This window comes from Grampus griseus, assembly GCF_964374135.1.
Source record: "Grampus griseus genome assembly, chromosome: 20".
Lineage (NCBI taxonomy): Eukaryota > Metazoa > Chordata > Mammalia > Artiodactyla > Delphinidae > Grampus > Grampus griseus.
In genome coordinates, this window is record NC_139014.1 from 55488656 (window position 1) to 55510793 (window position 22138).

The window sequence follows — 22138 nt, forward strand, 5'->3', positions numbered from 1 at the left end:
AATATATATTTATTGAAGACCTACTCTGCTATATATAGGAAGTACAGTTGTAAAATATGGTTAGCTTTAAGTCAGAGGCCTCCTGTAATTTTTTAAAGTTTTTCTTTTTAGAACTAATATATTTTTTTAAAAATTCGTTGTTTGTTACCAAAATTCCTAAAAGTGTAGTATTCATATTTGAATGATAGACATGGTCAACTCCAAAGTGAGGTCCAATTTTTTTCTTATTTAACTTTTAATTTTTTAAATTAATTTTTTGGCTGCGTTGGGTCTTTGTTGCTGCACGCGGGCTTTCTCTAGTTGTGGCGAGTGGGGGCTACTCTTTGTTGCGGTGCGCGGGCTTCTTTTGCTGCGGACTGCGGGCTCTAGGTGTGCAGGTTCAGTAGTTGTGGCTCGCAGGCTCTAGAGTGCAGGCTCAGTAGTTATGGCATACGGGCTTAGTTGCTCCCTGGCATGTGGAATCTTTCTGGACCAGGGATTGAACCCGTGTCCCCTGCATTGGCCAGTAGATTTCTTAACCACTGCGCCACCAGGGAAGTCTCCGTATTTAACTTTTTTTAAGTAGCTGACACAAAAGGATATATGGAACATGTTTATCATGTTTTTGCTTTTGTTTTAATTTGTACATCTACTTATATATAAAAATGTATTTAATTCTGTTTCTAACCTTTATAAAATTGGAATCATGGGGATTATGCTAAATCATACTAAGATTCATCCATGTTGTTTTGGGTAGCTGCAGTACATTCATTTCCAGTTTTGTCTGATGTACCAGAATTTATTCATTTTATTTTGATGGCTGTTTAGGAGTCCAGTTGTTTTGCTTTTACAGTGTTGCGGTGAACATTATAACGTGTGTCTCTTGTTGCATACATATGAAGAGGTTTCTCCAGCAATGGAATTGCTGGGTAATAGGATATGCAAATGATGAGCCCTATAAGAGAATGTCACATTGTTTACCAAAGTAGTGAATTGATTTATACTCCACCAGTGACATATGAGTTCCCACTGAGCCATATCCTTTCCAACATTTAAGGTTCTCATACTTCTACATTTTTTTTGCCAATTAAGTTTGCATAAAATGATATCCTAGTATAGTCTTTTCACTTTTTTTTTTTTTTTTTTTGTGCAGTACGCGGGCCTCTCACTGTTGTGGCCTCTCCCGTTGCGGAGCATAGGCTCCAGATGCGCAGGCTCAGCGGCCATGGCTCACGGGCCCAGCCGCTCCGCGGCATGTTGGATCTTCCCGGACCGGGGCACGAACCCGTGTCCCCTGCATCGGCAGGCGGACTCTCAACCACTGCGCCACCAGGGAAGCCCCACTTTTTTAACTAACTTAATTCTCTCTGCTTTTATTTCTTTCATATCTCAAAAGTAAAAAACTTTATTTTTTTGTTCTGATTACAAAATTAACTTATGGATATACATTTTTCAACAAATATTATGTGCCAAAGTATGCTTCAAGGTCCTAAGGGGAGATACAGCATTGAAACAGAAGGGACAAGCCCCTCCCTTCATGGAGCTCCCATTTCTAGTGTGGAAGATTAACAGTATTCAAAGAAAAAATAAGATAATTTTTAATTTAAGATACTGATAAAGTGCCATGAACACAATAAGACAGTAAAATACTAGTGATTTGTGGGGATGGGACTGCTCTAGATTGGATGATCAAGGAATGCCTTTCTGAGGAAATAAATCATATGTGAGCTGTATCTAAGTAATGAGAGAGGGACAGCCCTGCAGAGACAGACTTAGCCATGTGAAGATAGGTTAAGAGTATAGGTTAAGAGTATTTCAGGTGGCGGGAGCAGCAAGTCCTAAGGCCGTGAGGTGGGGAACTCTGGTGAAATTTAAAGAATAAGAGAGCGGAATTTACCCTCGATGTAGCCATCTGGAGATAACATGTTAATATATTTTGTTGCATATTCCTCCACACATTTCTCTATGTATTTTCGGTATATCTTCCCATCTTCTGGTAAATTAAATGATAGACTCTCTTTTTTTAAATTGAAGTAAAGTTGATTTACAATATTGTGTTAATTTCAGGAGTACAGCGTAGTGATTCAGTTATTTTTTTCTGTGATTATATTCCATTATAGATTAGTACAACATACCTAATATAATTCCCTGTGCTGTACAGTAAATCCTTGTCGCTTTCTGTTTTTTACTTTTTTGTGTCTTTCAATAATATTCATATATATTTCTTGATTCATCAAGAATAAAATTTATTTGTTCACCGTATTAAATGTGAGGAAATGATCATACTTAATATTTCTTCTCATTCTCCTACTTATTTAGCTTTAAAGGTTCAAATATTAACTGTTAGTCCTTTCATGTCACAAATTCCAAATCAAAAGCGTGTTCTCTTTTTTCATTAGTTGGTTGGCTGGATGATATCTTCAGATACATTTTTGAGAAGAAGTGTACATAGCTGGTGTATTTCTTGACTCTTTGCATATTTGAGAACATTTTTCTGTTGCCTTCAAATGTGATCAACAGTCTGGATAAAGAATTCCCATCAATATTCTGTAAGTTTTGTACCAACTGGCATGTGATGTAGCTAAGAAGGAGACCAAAGCCAGCTTTCCCCCCACACCCCTCCTTTATACATAAATTTACTTTTGTCTGTACTTTTATATGATTTATTTTCAATCCTTAAAGTTCACTACCTTAACTAGGAATTACGTTCCTCTTTGCCGTTTTTTTTCTTTTTCCCTTGGTATGAGATGAACCTGTGATGTAGTTACACACACAAAAGGAAGTTAGAACCGTTAGAGTTCCTGTCCAATCCTTGGAGCACTTCTTAGCCAGATTGAAGGAGTAGGTTCTGCTTCTAAGGCTCAAGAGTAGGGAGATGGAAAAATCTCTGCCATTAGAAGGGTCTCCTGGCTTCCTGGAGGGCTATGAGAAGTATTGAGAATTATTTTGAAGCCAACCAGGCTTATTGGGAAAGAGTACTGTGATTGGTTAGTGAAGTCTGCCTCAGGTGAGGGAGAATATAGTACTACCTAATATGCCAGGTAACTGACATCCCTGCTCTCCCTGAGAGCTATCTTAGATTGTCTTCATAAGAAAATTACGGACATTTTTGGAGACCAGTGAGGGCCCTTTAAACCCAATGATGCCAGCCAAAGGCGGCAGAAACCCCAAGGCTGCTAAGACTCCAGACTCCAGAGAGCTCTGGTGCTGCTCTCACTATTTTACTTAGCTCAGAAGCTATAGATAACCTTCTATGGCCAACAGCATGATGTCCAAACCCCTCCTTAGCCTATCAAGGCCTTCATGTTCCTTCATGCTCTCTTTGACAGATCCTGTGGTGCAGTTACCCCAAACTAATTTTTATTCCCTGTACATTTCTATAATCTGTTCTTAGCACTTGTCTACTTTGCCATGGTATACGAAATGCACTTAAAGAATTAGAATGTTCAAGTTGAAAGAAACATTAGATATCCTATCAGTGCCTCACAGTCCTGGGTATACATCAGAGTCACTTGGAGAATCCCTAGAGGTTTTTTTTTTGCGGTACGCGGGCCTCTCACTGTTGTGGCCTCTCCCGCTGCAGAGCACAGGCTTCGGACGCGCAGGCTCAGCGGCCATGGCTCACGGGCCCAGCCGCTCCGCGGCATGTGGGATCTTCCCGGTCCGGGGCACGAACCTGTGTCCCCTGCATCGGCAGGCGGACTCTCAACCACTGCGCCACTAGGGAAGCCCCCTAGAGTTTTTTTACTTTGAGGTCTGGGGAACAGATTTGGCATGTGTATTTTTATTTTTCAAATTTTATTTCTGTATACTATGCTTTAGTTTTGGTCATATGTATGTTTGTAATAGTGCAGTATTGAATAGTTTTTATTATTTGCTGTTTGTTACACTTTTCTATGTTGCTACAGTATCCGTAATTATTGTCAGAAAGGCTGCATAATAATTTGAGTTATTTACCCGTTTCTTGATTGTTGGTAAGTTGTTTCCTAGATTTTACTTTTATAAATGACTCTACTGTGACTATCTTCTTGCATATAGCTTATGTTTGTTTTGTTTTTTTTTAATGAACAATACTGGACATTTTACATAAGAATAACCTGAAGCCTAGAGAGGTAAGTGGCTTACTTCGTGTGCACAGTTAAGGAGGAGTAAAGCTTGAACCTGATCTTCCGATTCCTGGTGCAACACGCCTTCCACCACCCATACTTTTTACACCTTGTCCTTCATATCCTTTCTCTGTACAACCAGATCCTATCCATCTGACAAAAATTTGTGTAAATATCACTTGCTTCACAAAGCCATTCCTTGTTTCCCCACTTGGAAGAAATTTGTCTTCTTGAATGTCCTTAATTATCTACAGTTCTTTTTTCCTTTTTCACTTTTGACCTTATATGATAATTATGCTCTTTATGTCTTATCTCCCTTACCAGAGGCAATATGCATAATGGATAGGATTTGGGGCTCTGGAACAGATTGGAGTTCTAATTACAGCACCAGATCCTAGCTCTGGGAACTTGGGCAAGTTACTCAACCTCTAAGCCTGAGTTTTCTCACATTTAAAATGGAATTAAGTGAAATACTAATATAAAACACCTAGTACAATATCTGGCACACAGCACATAATTTATTTTAATTTTTGTGTTAATAATATGCTTTTATTAACAATGTAACTCATGGTAAGCTCCTTGAGAACCAGATCTAGTGCTTAATACAGGGTTTGGGTCCATAGTATGGATTCCATAAATATTTGATGAATAAACAGTAACATTAATATTTAAGGTATGTCACCTCCCTAAATACTTAAAAGAAGCCCTGGGTAAATGTTTAATATGACACTGCTATTACCCTTCCAGGCAATAATTCAAACTCACCTTACCAGTAGCCATTCTGACTAGCTAGTACCTTGTCCATAGTGCTTAACCACTCAGAACTCAGCACCTTCGATTATGTCTGTTTTAATTGGGCATTTCTGGTCTAGATACAACCTTTGTGAGGCCAACTCATGAAAATTTTATTTTCCGGCACTGGTGGGAAGAAACCTTTATTTAAAAGTTGAGCTTATTACATATGGATTTGTTTTTGTAATTTAGTGATCAATCTCTTAGTTTTACTTGACCAAGAAATTTGGATCTGAAGTAGATTTTTTTTTGCAGTTTTTAGAAAAAGTTAATAGTACTGTTGAGTCTGGGGTACATTGTTTTAAAGTTTTACTATTGACAGCTAGGAGAAAAGGGAATGAACTTGTCTTTAATAATACCTTGAATTTATATTCATATCTCTTTCTGTATGCAAATTGCTTCTTTCTTGAGTTAGGCAGGTTCCTATAGTTTGCTGTTTGTGAATTAATGTCCACTTATAATACTAAAAAGTAGAACTAGAGCACAGCATTAAAATATCTAAAGTTTAATTTCATGGATCTTCATCCATGTTGGTGATAGGTCTCATGCTCTGAATGTATGGACTTAACACGTATGGCTCCTTGTCTAACCTGGGTCTTTTATCTCCACTGCTGGAGCCACTCAGTCTCAACCACAAACCCAGCTAAACCTCAGGCTTGGGACTGACTTCCTCCCTGCCCTCATTTGTTGAACTCATTCTGACTTTAGTGTGTTTTAGTATCAGAGCATTGTCTTATTTCCACCTTCTCTGCCGTATTCCAGTTTTCAGAACTTGACCCTCTTTCTTGACCTACCTGACACCTAGTTCACTGGGGACTGCTTTGCTCTCACCACTGCTGTGAGCCCCAGCCCATGATGCTTCCCGATCTGCTGCCCATCTTCTTGTGTGTTTCTTAATGAGTTGCTAAACTGCCCCAGTTTCCATGTATAACAAAGGACAGAGCAGACCAGAGACACATAGATGAAGCAAACTAAATTGATATTTGTGCACCTCCTGCCCCACAAAGGACTGGCTCCACTGCGCTACTGCAGGGGAATAGCTTCTATTTCATCTCTGATGAGACATTTCTACCAAGTATTGTATCACTCTTTTCTAACAAGTTCATTAGATATGATTAAGTATTTGTTTCACTTCTTCCTTTATGGTTCCAGTGAATCCATAGACCATTTTAGGATGTGGGCAAACAGCTGGTTGAAATGTGAAGCTTTTTCCAGTTCCCGTGATAAGCATTTGGCTCTTTCTCCTCTTTGCATCCATAACTCCACTTTTTATTTGCCTCTGTTACAGTAAAGAGAGTAAATGTTAAAATTGTTAAAGCTTTATTTTGGCTTACAAAGTACATTATCATTTTTTAAAATGTATAAGTAAGTTATTACCTCTGATTGAGATATTAAAGTGAGTTCATGCTTCTACACAATTCCCCTGCCTCACACACTTAACAATAACAGGTAAAATGGTTAAGATAAAAGCAGATATATTTATGTGACTAAAAATAGAAGAGAAAGCCCTCATGGTGAGTGGGAACTCGGGCTCTGGGTCTAGAACCAGGGTGGCCAAGACCATGACCTCTGTTCGTAAAAATCTTTTTGAGAGCTCCATGACCGAGGCAAAAGAGCTAGGAATAGTGATCAAAGCCAGGGCCTGGGATGGGTGTCAGTTTGTGAAAGCAGGCTGGGAAAACTGTTGACTTTCGGCCTGGGACTGCTGCTTTATAAAAAACTGGGCCCAATGAGAGTAAATGAGAAAAACATGGCTTTTGGGTCTTTTAAAACCAAAAACAGACAAGTAGCCTTGTCTCGGTTGACTCGGTAGCTAGATCTGTGATTTAAGGGTATCAAAGTAGGCTCAAAACACTATTTAAGACCTAGTTCTTGGACTTCCCTGGTGGCGCAGTGGTTAAGAATCCACCTGCCAATTCAGGGGACGTGAGTTCGAGCCCTGCTCTGGGTAGATCTCATATGCTGGGGAGCAACTAAGCCCGTGCGCCACAACTACTGAGCCTGCACTCTGGATCCCACAGGCCAGAACTACTGAAGCCTGCGTGCCTAGAGCCCGTGCTCCGCAACAAGAGAAGCCACGTCAGTGAGAAGCCCGCGCACCGCAACGAAGAGTAGCCCCCGCTCGGCTCAACTAGAGAAATCCCGTGCACAGCAACGAAGACGCAACACAGCAAAAAAAAAAAAAAAAAAAAAAGACACCATATACAAAGGGCCACCAATTACGATGGCAGCTGACTTCTCATCAGCAACAATAGAGGCCAGGAAACAATGTCTCAAATACTGAGGGCGTATATATTGACCTAGAACTTTATCCACAGCTAAAATAACATTCAAGAATGACTGTAAGTTAGAAACATTTTTAGACATGAGTTTAGTACAGAACCTCACTTAAGAATTATTAAAAGAGGGCTTCCCTGGTGGTGCGATGGTTAAGAATCCACCTGCCAGTGCAGGGGACACAGGTTTGAGCCCTGCTCCAGGAAGATCCCACGTGCCACGGAGCAACTAAATCCGTGCGCCACAACTACCGAGCCTGTGTGCCACAACTACTGAAGCCTGTGCACCTAGAGCCCGTGCTCTGCAGCAAGAGAAGCCACCACAATGAGAAGCCTGCACACTGCAACGAAGAGTAGTCCCCGCTCGCTGCAACTAGAGAAAGCCCGCACGCAGCAACGAAGACTTAGCACAGCCAAAAATAAATTTATTTAAAAAAATTATTAAAGGATACATTTCTGCAAGGAGAAAAGTGAATCCAGAGAAGATGTGGGAGTAAAGAAGCAAAGGCAGGGCTTCCCTGGTGGCGCAGTGGTTGAGAGTCCGCCTGCCGATGCAGGGAACACGGGTTCGTGCCCCGGTCCGGGAAGATCCCACATGCTGCAGAGCGACTGGGCCCGTGAGCCGTGGCCGCTGAGCCTGTGCGTCTGGAGCCTGTGCTCCGTAACGGGAGAGGCCGCAACAGTGAGAGGCCCGTGTACTGCAAAAAAAAAAAAAAAAGAAGCAAAGGCAGTTTCTGCAATAGGAGAGGTGGTGGCTAAAAAAATAGAAAATGATTTGACAAGTCAGTACATTTAAATCAGTTATTGACTGCAAAGTAGACAATTTTTTTGTGATAAAAAAGCTGAAATAAACCAACAGTTCCTGAATGTGTTGGTCTTAGGATCCCTTTATACTCTTTAAAATTATTGTAGGCCCAAAGAGCTTTTGTTACATGGGTTATATCAACTGATATTTGCCATATTAGAAATTAAAACTAATATTTAAAAAATGCTATTTCATTTGCAAATAATAAACCTACTACATGTTAACATTTTTATGAAAAATATTTCCCAAGATAGAAATTTAATGAATGGCATTGTTTGTACATTTTTGCCAGTGTCTTTAATGTGTGGCTTAGAAGACAACTGGGTTCTTATATATGAATCAGGTATTCATTTTCATGTATATATTATTATAGATGAATCACATTATTCATAAATTCTTATTTCTGAATTGAAATACCTGTAGAAAATTCAGCCTCACACAGACATGTAGTTGGAGAAGGGAATATATTAATAGCCTTTTTTCTTGACAGCTTAAATTTTTTTCTTTTCCTTGAAGTGACAAGAGCACTTCATTTTCAAGGAAATGTCTGTCACATACCCACGTCTGCAGAACCATGGTTTGTCTGTCAGTCGTTCTTCAAATAAAAATGATGTTCTGTGAAAAAAAAGTGGCTTGTTAAACTCAATCACACGAGTGCTTCTCCAAGAGACAACCACTGTACTGTGTGCAGCAAAAGTGCTTTATGCATGTTTCCTATATCATCACCCAGATTTTAAAAAAGACATATTTGTGGGTCAAAATTGAATAAAATCAGTAATTTTTACTGCCTCATCAAGGGCACTCTTAAGCGTAATTGGCTTTTTTTTCTGTGAGTGCATGACAATGAAGAATACAATGACAGCTGGGACAGTTTGGTACCACTGCCCTGATACATGTAAGGTGCCAGCTGTTTTACCCATCATTGCTTTCATATCATCAGTGCAAATGTCAACAGAGTGGGGGAAAAGCAACATCTTAGTAATATTATAAAATAGCTTTAACCTTGCAGATTCTTGAATGGGTCTCGGGAAACACATTCGAAGAACAGCTGCTCTAATGAGAGAGGACCTCTTCACTAAGAACCTCTTTATGTTCAGGAGGAAGGCAAACATAGCTGAAGAATATTTAGAATAAAGGTAAAGTTAAGTGTGCCCTCTAAAAGTAAGAATAGGGACTTCCCTGGCAGTCCAGTGGTTAAGACTGTGCTCCTAATGCAGGGGACGCAGGTTCGATACTTGGTCAGGGCACTAGATTCAACATGCCACAACTAAGAGTTTGCATGCCACAGCCTAAAAAGGAAAAAAGAAAACAAAATAAGAGTAATTACTAAAAAAAAAAAATAATAATTACTGAAAGAAAAAGAAGGCATCTATAATTTCCAAACAAGCAGAGCTATAAAAGGGAATATAGAAATCTATCAATTCAATAGAAGGCAGGAGAAAAGAATCAGAAGGATAACAAATATATTGAAAACTATATAAAGTAGGGAAATAAATCCAGCTACATCAGTAGTCAAAAGTGTGAATCAACTCCTCTGTAAAAAATTAGTTTGCCATATTAGATTTTTAAAAATTCATTTATATGTTGCTTAAAAGAGACACAACTAAAACCTAATTTTTGAAAAGTGTTGAAAAGGAGAAAACAATTCAGGTAAATACTAAAAGGAAGCTTGTGCAGCATATTATTATTAGGCAAAATGACCTTTAAGGCAAAAACCATTAATTAGGATAAGAAGGGACAGTACCTAGTGGTAAAAGAAATCTAAGAAGATACTAAAGTAAAAAACTATGTACCTTCCAGTGTATTCGCCGACAACTGCAAGGAGAAATTGACAGACTCCCTGGTCGTGGTGGAAAATTATGGTGCAGCTCAATCAGAAATTAGTATAGCAGATTAAAGAAAAAAAATCAGCTTACAAAAAACAAAAGCATTCTTGTACATGCATTACAGTTAGTACATGTAATGGGAAGAAAACACTAGTAACAACCAACTCATTCTATGATGCTTTTTGCAAGATTACAACCTTAATATAAGGATGAGCAAGGGTGTTCAAGAAAGAACATTAGAAACCAATCTCAGGAGTAGAGAGAAAAGAAAAACAACATTCTCACAAATTTAGCAGTGTACTAAAATAATGCATAATGAGCAAAGAGGATGTATTTTAGAAATGCAAGAATTTAAAAATTGTTTTAAAATATAAGTCATATTTATCACTCTTCTGCTCAAAATTCTTCAGTGGCAAAATTAAAAGTTCTGCCTTGAGGGCTTTGCACCTGTGGTTCCTTCAGCCTACCATGGACTTTCTTTGATCTTCCCTCAAATGTCACTCCAGTGAGCCCTTCCCTGACTATCCTAGTTAAATTTCATTTTCTAGCTAGCACTCCTTACCCTCCTGCTCTGCTTTGTTTTTCTCCAGAGCACTTATGAGTTGTGCTGTATTTTATTTTATTGTTTATTATCTGTCTTCCCAAATAGAATTTAAGCTTCATGAGGGCAGGGGTTTTTGCTGGTCAGTTCCCTGCTTTTCCCAGAGTCTAAAACGGTGCCTGGCACATCACAGTCACTCAATAAATATTTGTTGAATGAATGAATGACTAGTTCAACATCAGAAAATCTACCAACAGGGTAAAAGAGAAAAATCATATGATAAGCTCATATGCAGAAGAATTTGATAAAATTATTCATTCATGATAAGAACTTAGCAAACAATAAATAGAAAAAAATGTCTTTAATTTGCTAATAATAAAAAATTTAGAGTTAATGGCATACTTGATGGTGAAACTTTAGGAATAGTTACATCAAAGACAGAGCCGAAAAAAAAAAAAGACAGAGCCGAGACAAGAAGTTGCTGCTCTCACCTATTCAATTTTGTGCAAGGACAAGAAAAAGTACTAAGGGATATAAAATTGAAAAGTAAAAAAAAAGCTGTCCTAATTGTAAAGGAAGTCTACACTAAATGTTCAAGAGAATCTACAAACTATTAGAAAGTTCAGAGAGGTAACTGTTATATAAAGATTAGCATTCTTACAAGTAACAATTAGTATATATAATAGAAAAATGATCCAATTTATAATAGTGACTTAAAACATAAGCTTCTCAGAAATTAATGTAATGAAAGATGCAATGGAAAATTTTGCAAGATAGTATTAGGGAGCAAAAAAGTCCTGACGTCATGGAGATAGATTCATAGATGGAAAGATGTAATATCAGAAAAATATCAGTTCTCTCCAAATCTATAAATTAAACAGTATGCCTAATGATTTTCCCTGGAACTTGACAATAATCTAAGATTCATATGGGGGACTTCTCTGGTGGTCCTGTGGCTAAGACTCCACACTCACAATGCAGGGGCCCCGGGTTCGGTCCCTGGTCAGGGAACTAGATTCAACATGCCACAACTAAGAGTTTGCATGCCACAACTAAAGATTCCACATGCTGCAACTAAGACCTGATGCAGATAAATAAATAAAATATTTTTTAAATTAAAAAAAATTGTGTGAAAAAGTAAAAAACCTGGAACATTAAGACAACTTTATTTTTTTAAATTTATTTATTTTCGGCTGAGTTGGGTCTTTGTTGCTGCTCTCGGGCTTTCTCTAGTTGTGGTGAGTGGGGGCTACTCTTCGTTGCAGTGCGCAGGCTTTGTTGCGGAGCATGGGCTCTAGGCACGCAGGCTCAGTAGTTGTGGCTCACGGGTTCTAGAGCGCAGGCTGAGTAGTTGTGGCACACGGGCTTAGTTGCTCCGTGGCATGTGGGCTCTTCCCAGACCAGTGCTCGAACCTGTGTCCCCTGCATTAGCAGGTGGATCTTAACCACTGTGCCACCAGGGAAGTCCCTATTTCTAATTTTTTGATGGACCACCATACTGTTTCTACAGCAGCTGTACCAGCTTACATTCCCAACAACAGTTCATATTTGTTGTTTCTGGGTTTTTTTTGATAGTGGCCATCCTAATGGGTATGAAGTGTTATAGGAGGTTTTTTTTTTTTTGCAGTACGCGGGCCTCTCACTGTTGTGTCCTCTCCCGTTGCGGAGCCCAGGCTCCGGACGCGCAGGCTCAGCGGCCATGGCTCAGGGGCCCAGCCGCTCCGCAGCATGTGGGATCTTCCCGGACCAGGGCACGAACCCGTGTCCCCTGCATCGGCAGGCGGACTCTCAACCACTGTGCCACCAGGGAAGGCCTCATAGTAGTTTTGATTTGCACTTCCCCAATGATTAGTGATGTTTAGTGTCTTATCATGTGCTTCTTGACTACTTGTAGATCTTCTTTGGAGAAATGTCTATTCAAGTCCTTCGTCCATTTTTGAATCAGGTTGGTTTTTTGTTGTCGTTGTTGCTGTTGAGTTTTAGGAATTCTGTATATAGCCTGAATATTAATCCCTTCTCAGATATATCATTTGCAAATATTTTTTCCCATTCTGTGGGTTGCCTTTTTACTCTTTTGATAGTATCTTTTGATGCACAAAAGTAAAAGAATTTTTATGAAGTCCAGTTTGTCTGTTTTTTCATATCCAAGAAATCATTGACAAATCCAATGTCATTTCCAAAGTACTTTTGCATATACTATTTCACTTGTGCCTCAAAGATACATAAAGGATGTTTATTTCAGTTCAGTGATCATTTATAGAGTAGGTTTTGTGCTAGGTTTTGTACTAGATCTTGGGGAACCAAAGATAAGACAAGAACTCTGACCACAGGTAACATCAACAGACAACATTGGAATATACAGTCAGAAATGTTTATATGAAAACAGTGATTAGGGGAGAGACAGATTGTTGGGAGGTGTTAATGATAGATAGTGATGGCACTCATACTCTGTTATATATTTTTTCTTTTTTTTCCCAACTTTATTGAGAGAAAAATAATTGATATGTAACATTGTGTAAGGTAAGGTGTACAATGTGTTGATTTGATATATTACATTTTTTGTTTCAAGGAAGAATTGGTGTTTTTTTTACACCATTTTGGAATTATATTTCATAATTTATGTAGCTGATTTGATATACTTTTGAAAATTGTATTTTCCACAGTTATAATTTTTTTCCTCCAAAAAATCTGAGTGATATATTAGAACATTGAACCTAGGCCACCCTCCTTGATACTGTGTTTGTGGAAAGAGTGATTAATCTATGTGCATAATTTGGCCCCTTGCATCCAAAATGCAATTTTGTTTATTAGAAATATTTAGATAATTAATGCTTTGTAGCTTTGTGTTGTTATTTTTATTTTATTTTTTAAAATTTATTTATTTTTGGCTGCATAGGGTCTTCGTTGCTGCGCGTGGGCTTTCTCTAGTTGCATCAAGCAGGGGCTACTCTTTGTTGTGGTGAGCGGGGGCTACTCGTTGTTGTGGTGTGCGGGCTTCTCATTGCAGTGGCTTCTCTTGTTGTGGAGCACGGGCTCTAGGTGCGCGGGCTTCAGTAGCTGTGGCTCGCTGGCTCTAGAGTGCAGGCTCAGTAGTTGTGGCACATGGGCTTAGTTGCTCTGCGGCATGTGGGATCTTCCTGGACCAGGGCTTGAACCCATGTCCCCTGCCTTGGCAGGCGGATTCCCAACCACTGCACCACCAGGGAAGCCCTTGTGTTGTTATTTTTAGATCTGAAAAAGATGGAGAGAAATAAAACATGGCAAATCTATTGCTTGAAGTAGATGAAAAGAGTCAAACTTCAGCAAAAACAAAAGCCCCTGAAATGAAGAACAGAAAATCTGTGATTATTATCATTATTAGCTCCGCAGGGATGTTGAAGTGATCAGCATATCAATAACATAATTAAGTAGAAAGGTATTTTTAAATTTTGAGAAAGAGAGAAACCATTCCTCTAGGGTATGTCTCTTTTTTTAAAAAAATAAATTTATTTATTTATTTTTGGTTGTGTTGGGTCTTCGTTTCCGTGCGAGGGCTTTCTCTGGTTGCGGCGAGCAGGGGCCACTCTTCATCGCGGTGCGCGGGCCTTTCACTGTCGCGGCCTCTCTTGTTGAGGAGCACAGGCTCAGTAGTTGTGGCTCACGGGCCTAGTTGCTCCACGGCATGTGGGATCTTCCCAGACCAGGGATCGAACCTGTGTCCCCTGCATTGGCAGGCAGATTCTCAACCACTGCACCACCAGGGAAGCCCCTAGGGTATGTCTCTTATAGACTCAGAAAAATTTGCGCTTTTTTTAGTTAGGCATCAGTGATGAATAAATAGTCCATTCATATTAAATACACTTGTGCTCCTTCAGGAGCATATATACATATTAATTACACCGATACAGATCTGATACCAAGGAAAAATATACAAATCTATTGCAGATTCTTTTCTTTTAAATTATTTTAACTATCTATTTTTTTAATTTATGGCTGTGTTGGATCTTAGTTGCAGCACGCGGGCCTCTCTCTAGTTGTGGTATGTGAGCTCCAGAGCGTGTGGGCTCTGTAGTTGTGGAGCGCAGGCCTAGTTGACCAGCAGCATGTGGGATCCTAGTTCCCGGACCAGGGATCAAACCCATGTCCCCTGCATTTGAAGGCGGATTCCCAACCACTGGATTACCAGGGAAGTCCCTGCAGATTCTTTTCTGTGTTGTGTAGAGTTCCTTACTTCATATGGAAGTGACCCTGTGAGCGCCATAACAAAAGCTTTGTTAGGAGTTGGTTTTCTTTTGGAATGGGATCCCTTTATTCTGATAATTTATTCTGACGTAAGACCTCTACCCAAGGAAATAATGGAATTATTTTGAGCAGTGCTACCATCCAATCAGAGAATGCTAGCCTTCAGGGAGATCCTCTGGCTCTGCTAGTCTCCTTACCAAAGCCAATTCAAGATTTTCCACCAGGACTGGCCTTTGGATGATAGATTTGCAATATCTGGTAGAGGGCATGTGTTAACATTGCCTAGTATCTCTGGTTGCTTTTGTGGAATTCAGATGCAGATTTGATTAGTGACTAACCATCATCCCACATATGGGGACATCGTGAGATAATTGATAATTTTGGGAAAATCTCATGTTGGTTCTGTAATTTGACCACCTCTTTTGTGCAGGATTTGGGGATGAAGGTGGCATTCTGTAACTGAAAGAACAGAAGTTTTGTCATCAGAGTGATTTGGGCTCAAATCAACAGTGTTTGGGTTCAAATCCTGACTCTGACTAGCATTGTAACTCTGGGCAAGTGACTTAACTTCTCTGAATCTCAATTTCGTTTGTAAAAAAAAGCACTAGTGTTACTTTATAGGGTAATGGAAATTAAATAAAATCTTACCACAGTGCTTAGCATATAGTAAGTACAGTTATTCTACTATCAGTGATACAAACAGCTGGAGCAATATTTGGCGCATTTTATTTGTACCTCAAAGGTATGTAAACTCAGTAAAGAGTTAGAGTTCCCTTCTAACATTAGTTTTCCATTGTTGTTAATACAAAGAAATTTTCATGAAAATATTACTGTACCAGTTATTGAAATTGTGTGTTGTTAAAATTTGATCATCAAAGGAAATGCATTCTGTTTTTTAGCTTTGTTGTTAGATCTCTTTATCCAGTTCATATTACACTTAAATAAACACATCCTTAGGCCTACTGCTTTTAGCTTTTAGACTAGGAATTGCTATTGAGGAGGAATAGAGACCAGGCCATATTTATAAGGGCTCTGAAAGAAATCTTGTGAAGTACAAACCAAGATAAGACACTATTAGGTAGATGCAAATGAATCAGAATGCATGGGATGAGTAGAATTCAGAGTGCTGTTAAAAAGCCTTATGCCTCAGAGCTAATAGGCTATTTTTAAACGATGATAACCCTAAGAGTCTTGAAAGAAAATTTATAAAGGAAAGTTTGGTTTGGGGTGGGGCTCAGGGAGCATTTGCAGATGGAATGGAGAGAACTCTGAAGATGAGCAGGGATTCAGAGTCCTGAGGAATTTTCAGAGCGATAAGATTATGAGAGACAGTCCCTGTGAATCTGCATGGTGAATTTACTTGATGCCTATATTTTCAGGACCTGTTGACATTTTATCCATCCTTAAAGGCCTCTCTTAATTGCTATTTTCTCCCAAAGTCTTCTCCAGTTTTTCTGCTAGCTAACAAGAATCTTTTCTCTTTATACTAAATAAAAGGAACCATGAGTTTGGGGGAACATTTTTATATTTCTCTTATGAGAAATTATGTTACAGTTGTGTCATATTATTACATGAGTGTGTCTGCTTCTTAACTCATGGTATAGAAGGAAGAACATGAGTTCTTAGGTTGGAAATACCTGGATTTGAATACTACCTCGGATCTTTTATAGCAATGTGCTTTTTTGTTGTTGTTATATAATGTCTATTTCCAAAGGATTGGGAGGATTAAATGGAATAATATGTAGAGAGTACTTTTTACCTTCTGCTGATCTAATGGCATAGAATTTCTGTTCCTTGCTCTCTGATAAGGATCCTAAGGAGGTGGTTTGAAAAGGGAAATTTATAGATACTAGATGGAATCGAAAACCCAGGTGTATGAGGAGTCATATGTAAGATGTCTGTCTTTTAATCTCACTGATTAAATTGATGAACAAAGAGAAACTGTGAGATATCAGGAAAAGCTGTTACTAGTCACTCAGATTATACATATTGAATACATTTACTTTATACATTACATAACGGAAATGCTACCACCTTGTACCAGAAACAATTTCTACTAGGAAAATTAATTCTGACAGGACAAAATTCTTGTTTAAAATTTGGACAGATATCTGTATTATTGAATTAGCCAAATGAGAAGAGAAACATTCTAAAAATGTAGCTTGTGATTTACCGACTTAATGCAGATGGCTTATTTGTCTAGTAACCATACAGCTCTGTCCAGATTTTGCACATAATATGTCAGAATCATCTACATAAGATGCAGCATGGACTAATGCAAAGGGAACCTGGGCTAGAAGTCAGAAGAACTGGAGGCAAGTCCTAATGTTATCTGAGACCAGGCTTCTGTTATATAGGTCTTGTTACTGTGGCAAAACAATGGTAAACTATAGGCTGGTCAGAGAAGCATTGTGCAGGATGAAACCTTGCAGCTCTGTGCATCAGTGTGTGTGGTGGTAGAGGCGGGGCGGGGGAGGGGCGACGGCAGTTTGAGTTACTAAAGATGGCTAAAACCGACTGAAGCAGCGACCTCTAATCGATAAAAGACAACAGACTCCCTGTGATGCCTAAGAATAAACATGAGTTTGAAAGACCCTCTCTGAGATACATGAAACTCTGACTAGACTTCACAGGTCTGATGATATGCTGGTGGTTCTGTGTTGCCATATCTTGAAGAAATGTTCATCAGATCCTGAGAAGCAAAGTCAGGGAAGAGGTCCTCGAATTTACTAGCTTGCACCAGACCATCAGGTAAAGGTAGGACATTTATTTGGCTTAGAATATTCTTCAGAGAGGGACAGTGAAATACTCGTGAGATGATCCAGGTAATGAAAAGGTCATGAAAAATTGTCTCTGAAAAAAAGAATCGAGGAGAAATGGAGACTTCCAGAGGAAAGCTACCAAATGCCTATGTATCAAAATGCCTGCCAAGAACACAGCCATTGAATGGTGACATCTGAGTGGCTTTGTTTGTTGGAGTTGTCTCAGGTGAGGTAAGTTTATGTCTTCTCACTCTCCTTGATCTTTGTATAATTCCCTGGTGCTTTACAGTGACTCTACAACTTTCTTATTGTGGGTTCTGGGCAAGTTCCTTAACTTCTCTAAACTAGCCTCAGTTTCCTCATCTGTAAAACAGAGATCTGTAGTGCCTGCTACTAAAGGTGGCTTTAAGGATGAAGTGAAGTAATATATGTGAAAGTTTCACTATCAGATACTTGATAAGCTCCCTTCTGCCAAGGAGCTCCTAAGATCGATAGGCAGAGCATGATGTCACTTCACTGCTAGCCTCTAGCTACAGTAACACTAGCACTTTGAGTCCTGTTCTGACTTGTGATCCTTATTTTTAATCATTTTACTTCTGCCCAGTGGAGGAAAAACAAATGGAGCAAGTTGTAGATGCCACAAAGCCCTTTATAAATGGTTGTAAGGCTAGTAATGCTCCAGTGCTTGCACAGGATGGGTTTCCAAACAATCCTCACTAGTACAGAGTGTAATTTCAGAGGCCCAAGGAAAAGTCTGAGTACTCCTCTCAGAGGCAGAAGTGTAAGCAATCAGTTCCTTCTTTAAAAAAACCCACAAAAAACAACAAAGAAAGGCATTATTGAGATATAATTCACATATCATAAAACTGATCTCAGTAGAAAAACTGGATCTTGGGTAAATAATCCCTGTGTACTTGAGTAGCACCTCGAAATCGAATTAAAAAAAGAGAAGAATTTCACTTGAGGAAACAAAGCTAATAGAATTGGAACAGACCTTTAGAATAATATCATCAGAGAGATGCAAGTATATTGCATCCACAGAGCATGAACAGGCATTACAAAAATGAAGTAAATTGGAGATCTTAACAATGAAAAACATACTTTTTGAAATAAAACAATAGGTGGGTTGAATGGCAGAGTGGATACACAGAAGAGTGAATACTGTTCTGGAAAACTGGATGGAGAAATTCTCTCAGAACGCAGTAGGAAAAGAAAGTAGGTGGAGAATGAAAGCCATTGGGGGGGGTAGATCGAGTGTTCACATCTATCTAATAGGAGTGACAGGAGAAAGTGGAGAAAATGGAGGGCAGATATGGCAACGTTTTTTGTTAATCTTCTAACTGCTGTTCTCCAACCCTTCTCCCCTGCTGGCCAGGCTGTCTCCCACCATAGTTGCTGAACATGCCCACCAATTGTTTTTCCAGTCACCCTTGCAACTGGGGCATTGATGTGTGATCCAGTCCTGACCAGTGGGACCAGACAGGAGTTCTGCTAGGCGACTTCTATGAGTATTTCTCCACAATACCAAGAGACGCACAAGGAACGACTGCTTCCTGTGTTTGGATGCAGTTGTGTGAGGATACACTATCTGGAGCTGTAGTGGTCATCTTGCAACCACATGGGGACAAAAGCAATGCTGAGAATGGCTGAACAGAAAGGTGGACCTTGAGTCCTTGTATACTTTAGATGTTAATCCCCTATATGTTTTAGACTTTGCAAATGCCTTCTTCTATTCTGTCACCTATTAACTTTGTTTATGTGGTATCTTTCATGGATAGAAATAATTCTGATATAATCAAATTCTTGATTGTTCTTCTGTATTGGTTTGTGCTTTTGACGTTTAAAGTTCTTCCCTGTCTCTAGGTCACAAAGTTCATCCTACATTTTATTCAGTTGGATTTATGGTTTTACTTTCACATTTATTTCCTTAACTCATCTGGAGTTCACCCTTATAGATGATGTTAGGTAGCAATGCAGTTTTATTCTTCTCCATGTAGTGGGCAAGTTTTTCCAACTCCACCTAATAAATGATCTCATCTTTCCCCATTGATTTGTGATGCCTCCTTTATTGTATATCAAATTCCCATTATAAATGGGTCCTTCTTAGAGGTTTCTACCTTGTTCCTTTTGTCTATTGCACTGATACCCACCTATTATGGCCCTGCAATATGTCTTAATATCTGGTAGAGCAAGCCTCCTTTTCCCCATTTTCTCTTCTTTTTTAAGGTTAGCTCAGCTATTCATGGACTTTTCTCCTTTATATAAATTTTACAGTAGTTTTACTGTTTTTATTTAAAGAAAAACAACCTGAATTTTATTTGTGATTTATAGATTTGGAGATAATTGCTGGACAGAATAAGTAAGAAAAAGCCTGTACAGAGTCATGTACTAATGACATTTTAGAGCATCAAAAAATAAAAGACACTCTTAAAATTATCAGAGAGGAAAAGCAGATTTCTGAGAAAAGAATAAGAATCAGATTGGCATGTGACTTTTCTTAAGCAACATCTGACACGAGAATGCTGTGGAGCATGTGGGAAAAACAGAGCTTCATGCTATGTTCTTTTTTTTAGAAGACTTCATGATGTATCTTTAAACTCAAGCTTGATAGCACAGGGAGGCCAGAAAACTGAACTGCTCTCTCTGCCCAGAAGTTTTACACATTATTTATACATTGGAGGGAAAATGCATACATAAAAGAATTGAGACAATTTATAATTTAACTGAATAATAACAGGCATATGTTATGGACCAATATTTCTTACATTTGATATTTTGATTTTATGCAATTCTTTGAAACATGTTTTATGAGCTTTGGAGTTAACCCAAACATTGGAGTGAGGAGATTTTATTTCACATGTTAAAGAAAAGGTTTGACATAAAACAATTTGATATTATGTTACAGTTGTGTCACAAAGCACAGCAAGAAGGGCTGTAACTTATGATAGAAAACAGAGCATGTCAAATTTAACTTGAGACCTTTTACTCTCCTTGATCAAGGCTCTTTCTTTAGCTGGATGGATTGTAAATATTTTATCTTTGTATTTCTTATTGGCATAGAGAATGGCAAGTCACAGCATGTTGCAACTCTTGCGTAAAGAAAGTATTTTTAGGTCCACAAGATTGCAACCAAGAGACAAATTTTTTCATGTCGCATTTCTCCTTTTTTAAAAAATTTATTTTATTTATTTTTGGCTGCATTGGGTCTTCGTTGCTGCGCGCGGGCTTTCTCTAATTGTGGCGAGCGGGGGCTATTCTTCATTGCGGTGTGTGGGCTTCTTGTTGAGGTGGCTTCTCTTGTTGCGGAGCATGGGCTCTAGGTGCGTGGGCTCAGGAGTTGCAGCGCTCGGGCTTAGTTGCTCCACAACATGTGGGATCTTCCCAGACCAGGGATCGAACCCATGTCCCCTGCATTGGCAGGCAGATTCTTAACCACTGTGCCACCAGGGAAGTCCCACATTTCTTTTTAAGTCAGAATTATACCTGCCCATTTCACAAACAATTTCTTTAGAGTGCTGAAAGGAAAATAAATGTTGCAATTAGGAATTATATTCCAGCCAAACCATCACACAAATTTGAGGAGAAAATATAAATAATTAGAGGCACAGAAGGAGCTTAGAAAATTTGCCACGCATAAATTCACTCTGAAATAACTACGTTTAGTTGTTTTAGTTAGATTTTCTGCAGCCTCACACCCAGGTTCAGTTTTATCCAGAAGTGAAACATCTGCCTTACCCTAGGGGTGCTCCAACCTAGGTGCACACAAAGGATACTCCTACAGGTATGTCATTTTTTAAGTTGGTTTCTTTGACAGAAGATGTGCTTTGCAAGAACAAGGATGACGTACAAGAAGAAACAGTAAACAAATTAATGAGCAGAACTTATTGTCGAAATATTAATTGGATTTAAAAGTTTTAAAGTAGTTATGAGCCAAAATTCCAGTCATAACAATGTGGTAGGTATGGTATTTTGGGGCACTTGCTTGCTGAGGGAAGCACTCAGCAAGAGGAAGTGAAAACATGCCAAGGATTTTGGAACCCTGTCTTTTCAAGGGGGGAGATACAGATATTGATTACCTCTAGATATTATTAGAAAAATAATGTTTATATGTGTAACAATTTAAAGGTAGCCACGTAGAAGAGTAAAAGTTGAGTAGAGGGGGAATTCCCTGGTGGTCCAATGGTTAAGACTCCACGCTTCCACTGCAGGGGACATGGGTTCCATCCCTGGTCAGGGAACTAAGATCCTGCACTCCACGTGGTGTGGCCAAAAAACAAAAACAAACAAAAGAGAGTAGAAAAAAACTGAGTGAAGAAATGATCAATTCAGTGGAAGTCAGGAATATGGCAATGGGGAGATAAAAAGGAGAAAATGCATTAAGTAGAGTGCTCAAAATTTATTTTATAAATTACCATAAAGAAAATGGGTTAAATGCACTACTTTTTAAAAATTAATTTTTATTTTAGTATAGTTGCTTTACAATGTTATATGTTAGCCTTCACTGCACAACAAAATGAATCAGCCATACACATACAGATATGCCCTCCCTTTTGGACTTCCCTCCCATGTAGGTTACCGCAGTAAATACACTACTTTTTTTTTTTTTTTTTTTTTTTTTTTGCGGTATGCGGGCCTCTCACTGTTGTGGCCTCTCCCGTTGCAGAGTACAGGCTCCGGACGCGCAGGCTCAGCGGCCATGGCTCACGGGCCCAGCCGCTCTGCGGCATGTGGGATCTTCCCGGATCGGGGCATGAACCTGTGTCCCCTGCATTGGCAGGCGGACTCTCAACCACTGCGCCACCAGGGAAGCCCAAATACACTACTTTTAAA

At 39.1% G+C, this 22138-nt stretch overlaps 1 long non-coding RNA gene across 1 annotated transcript; it reads left to right on the forward strand.

Moving 5' to 3' along the window:
- Window positions 1-274: 274 nt before the first annotated feature.
- LOC309837678 lies at window positions 275-13286 on the forward strand. The gene is made up of 3 exons (XR_014298286.1): window positions 275-2528; window positions 4071-4091; window positions 6899-13286. It is a non-coding gene; the product is annotated as an uncharacterized lncRNA (long non-coding RNA).
- Window positions 13287-22138: the final 8852 nt, after the last annotated feature.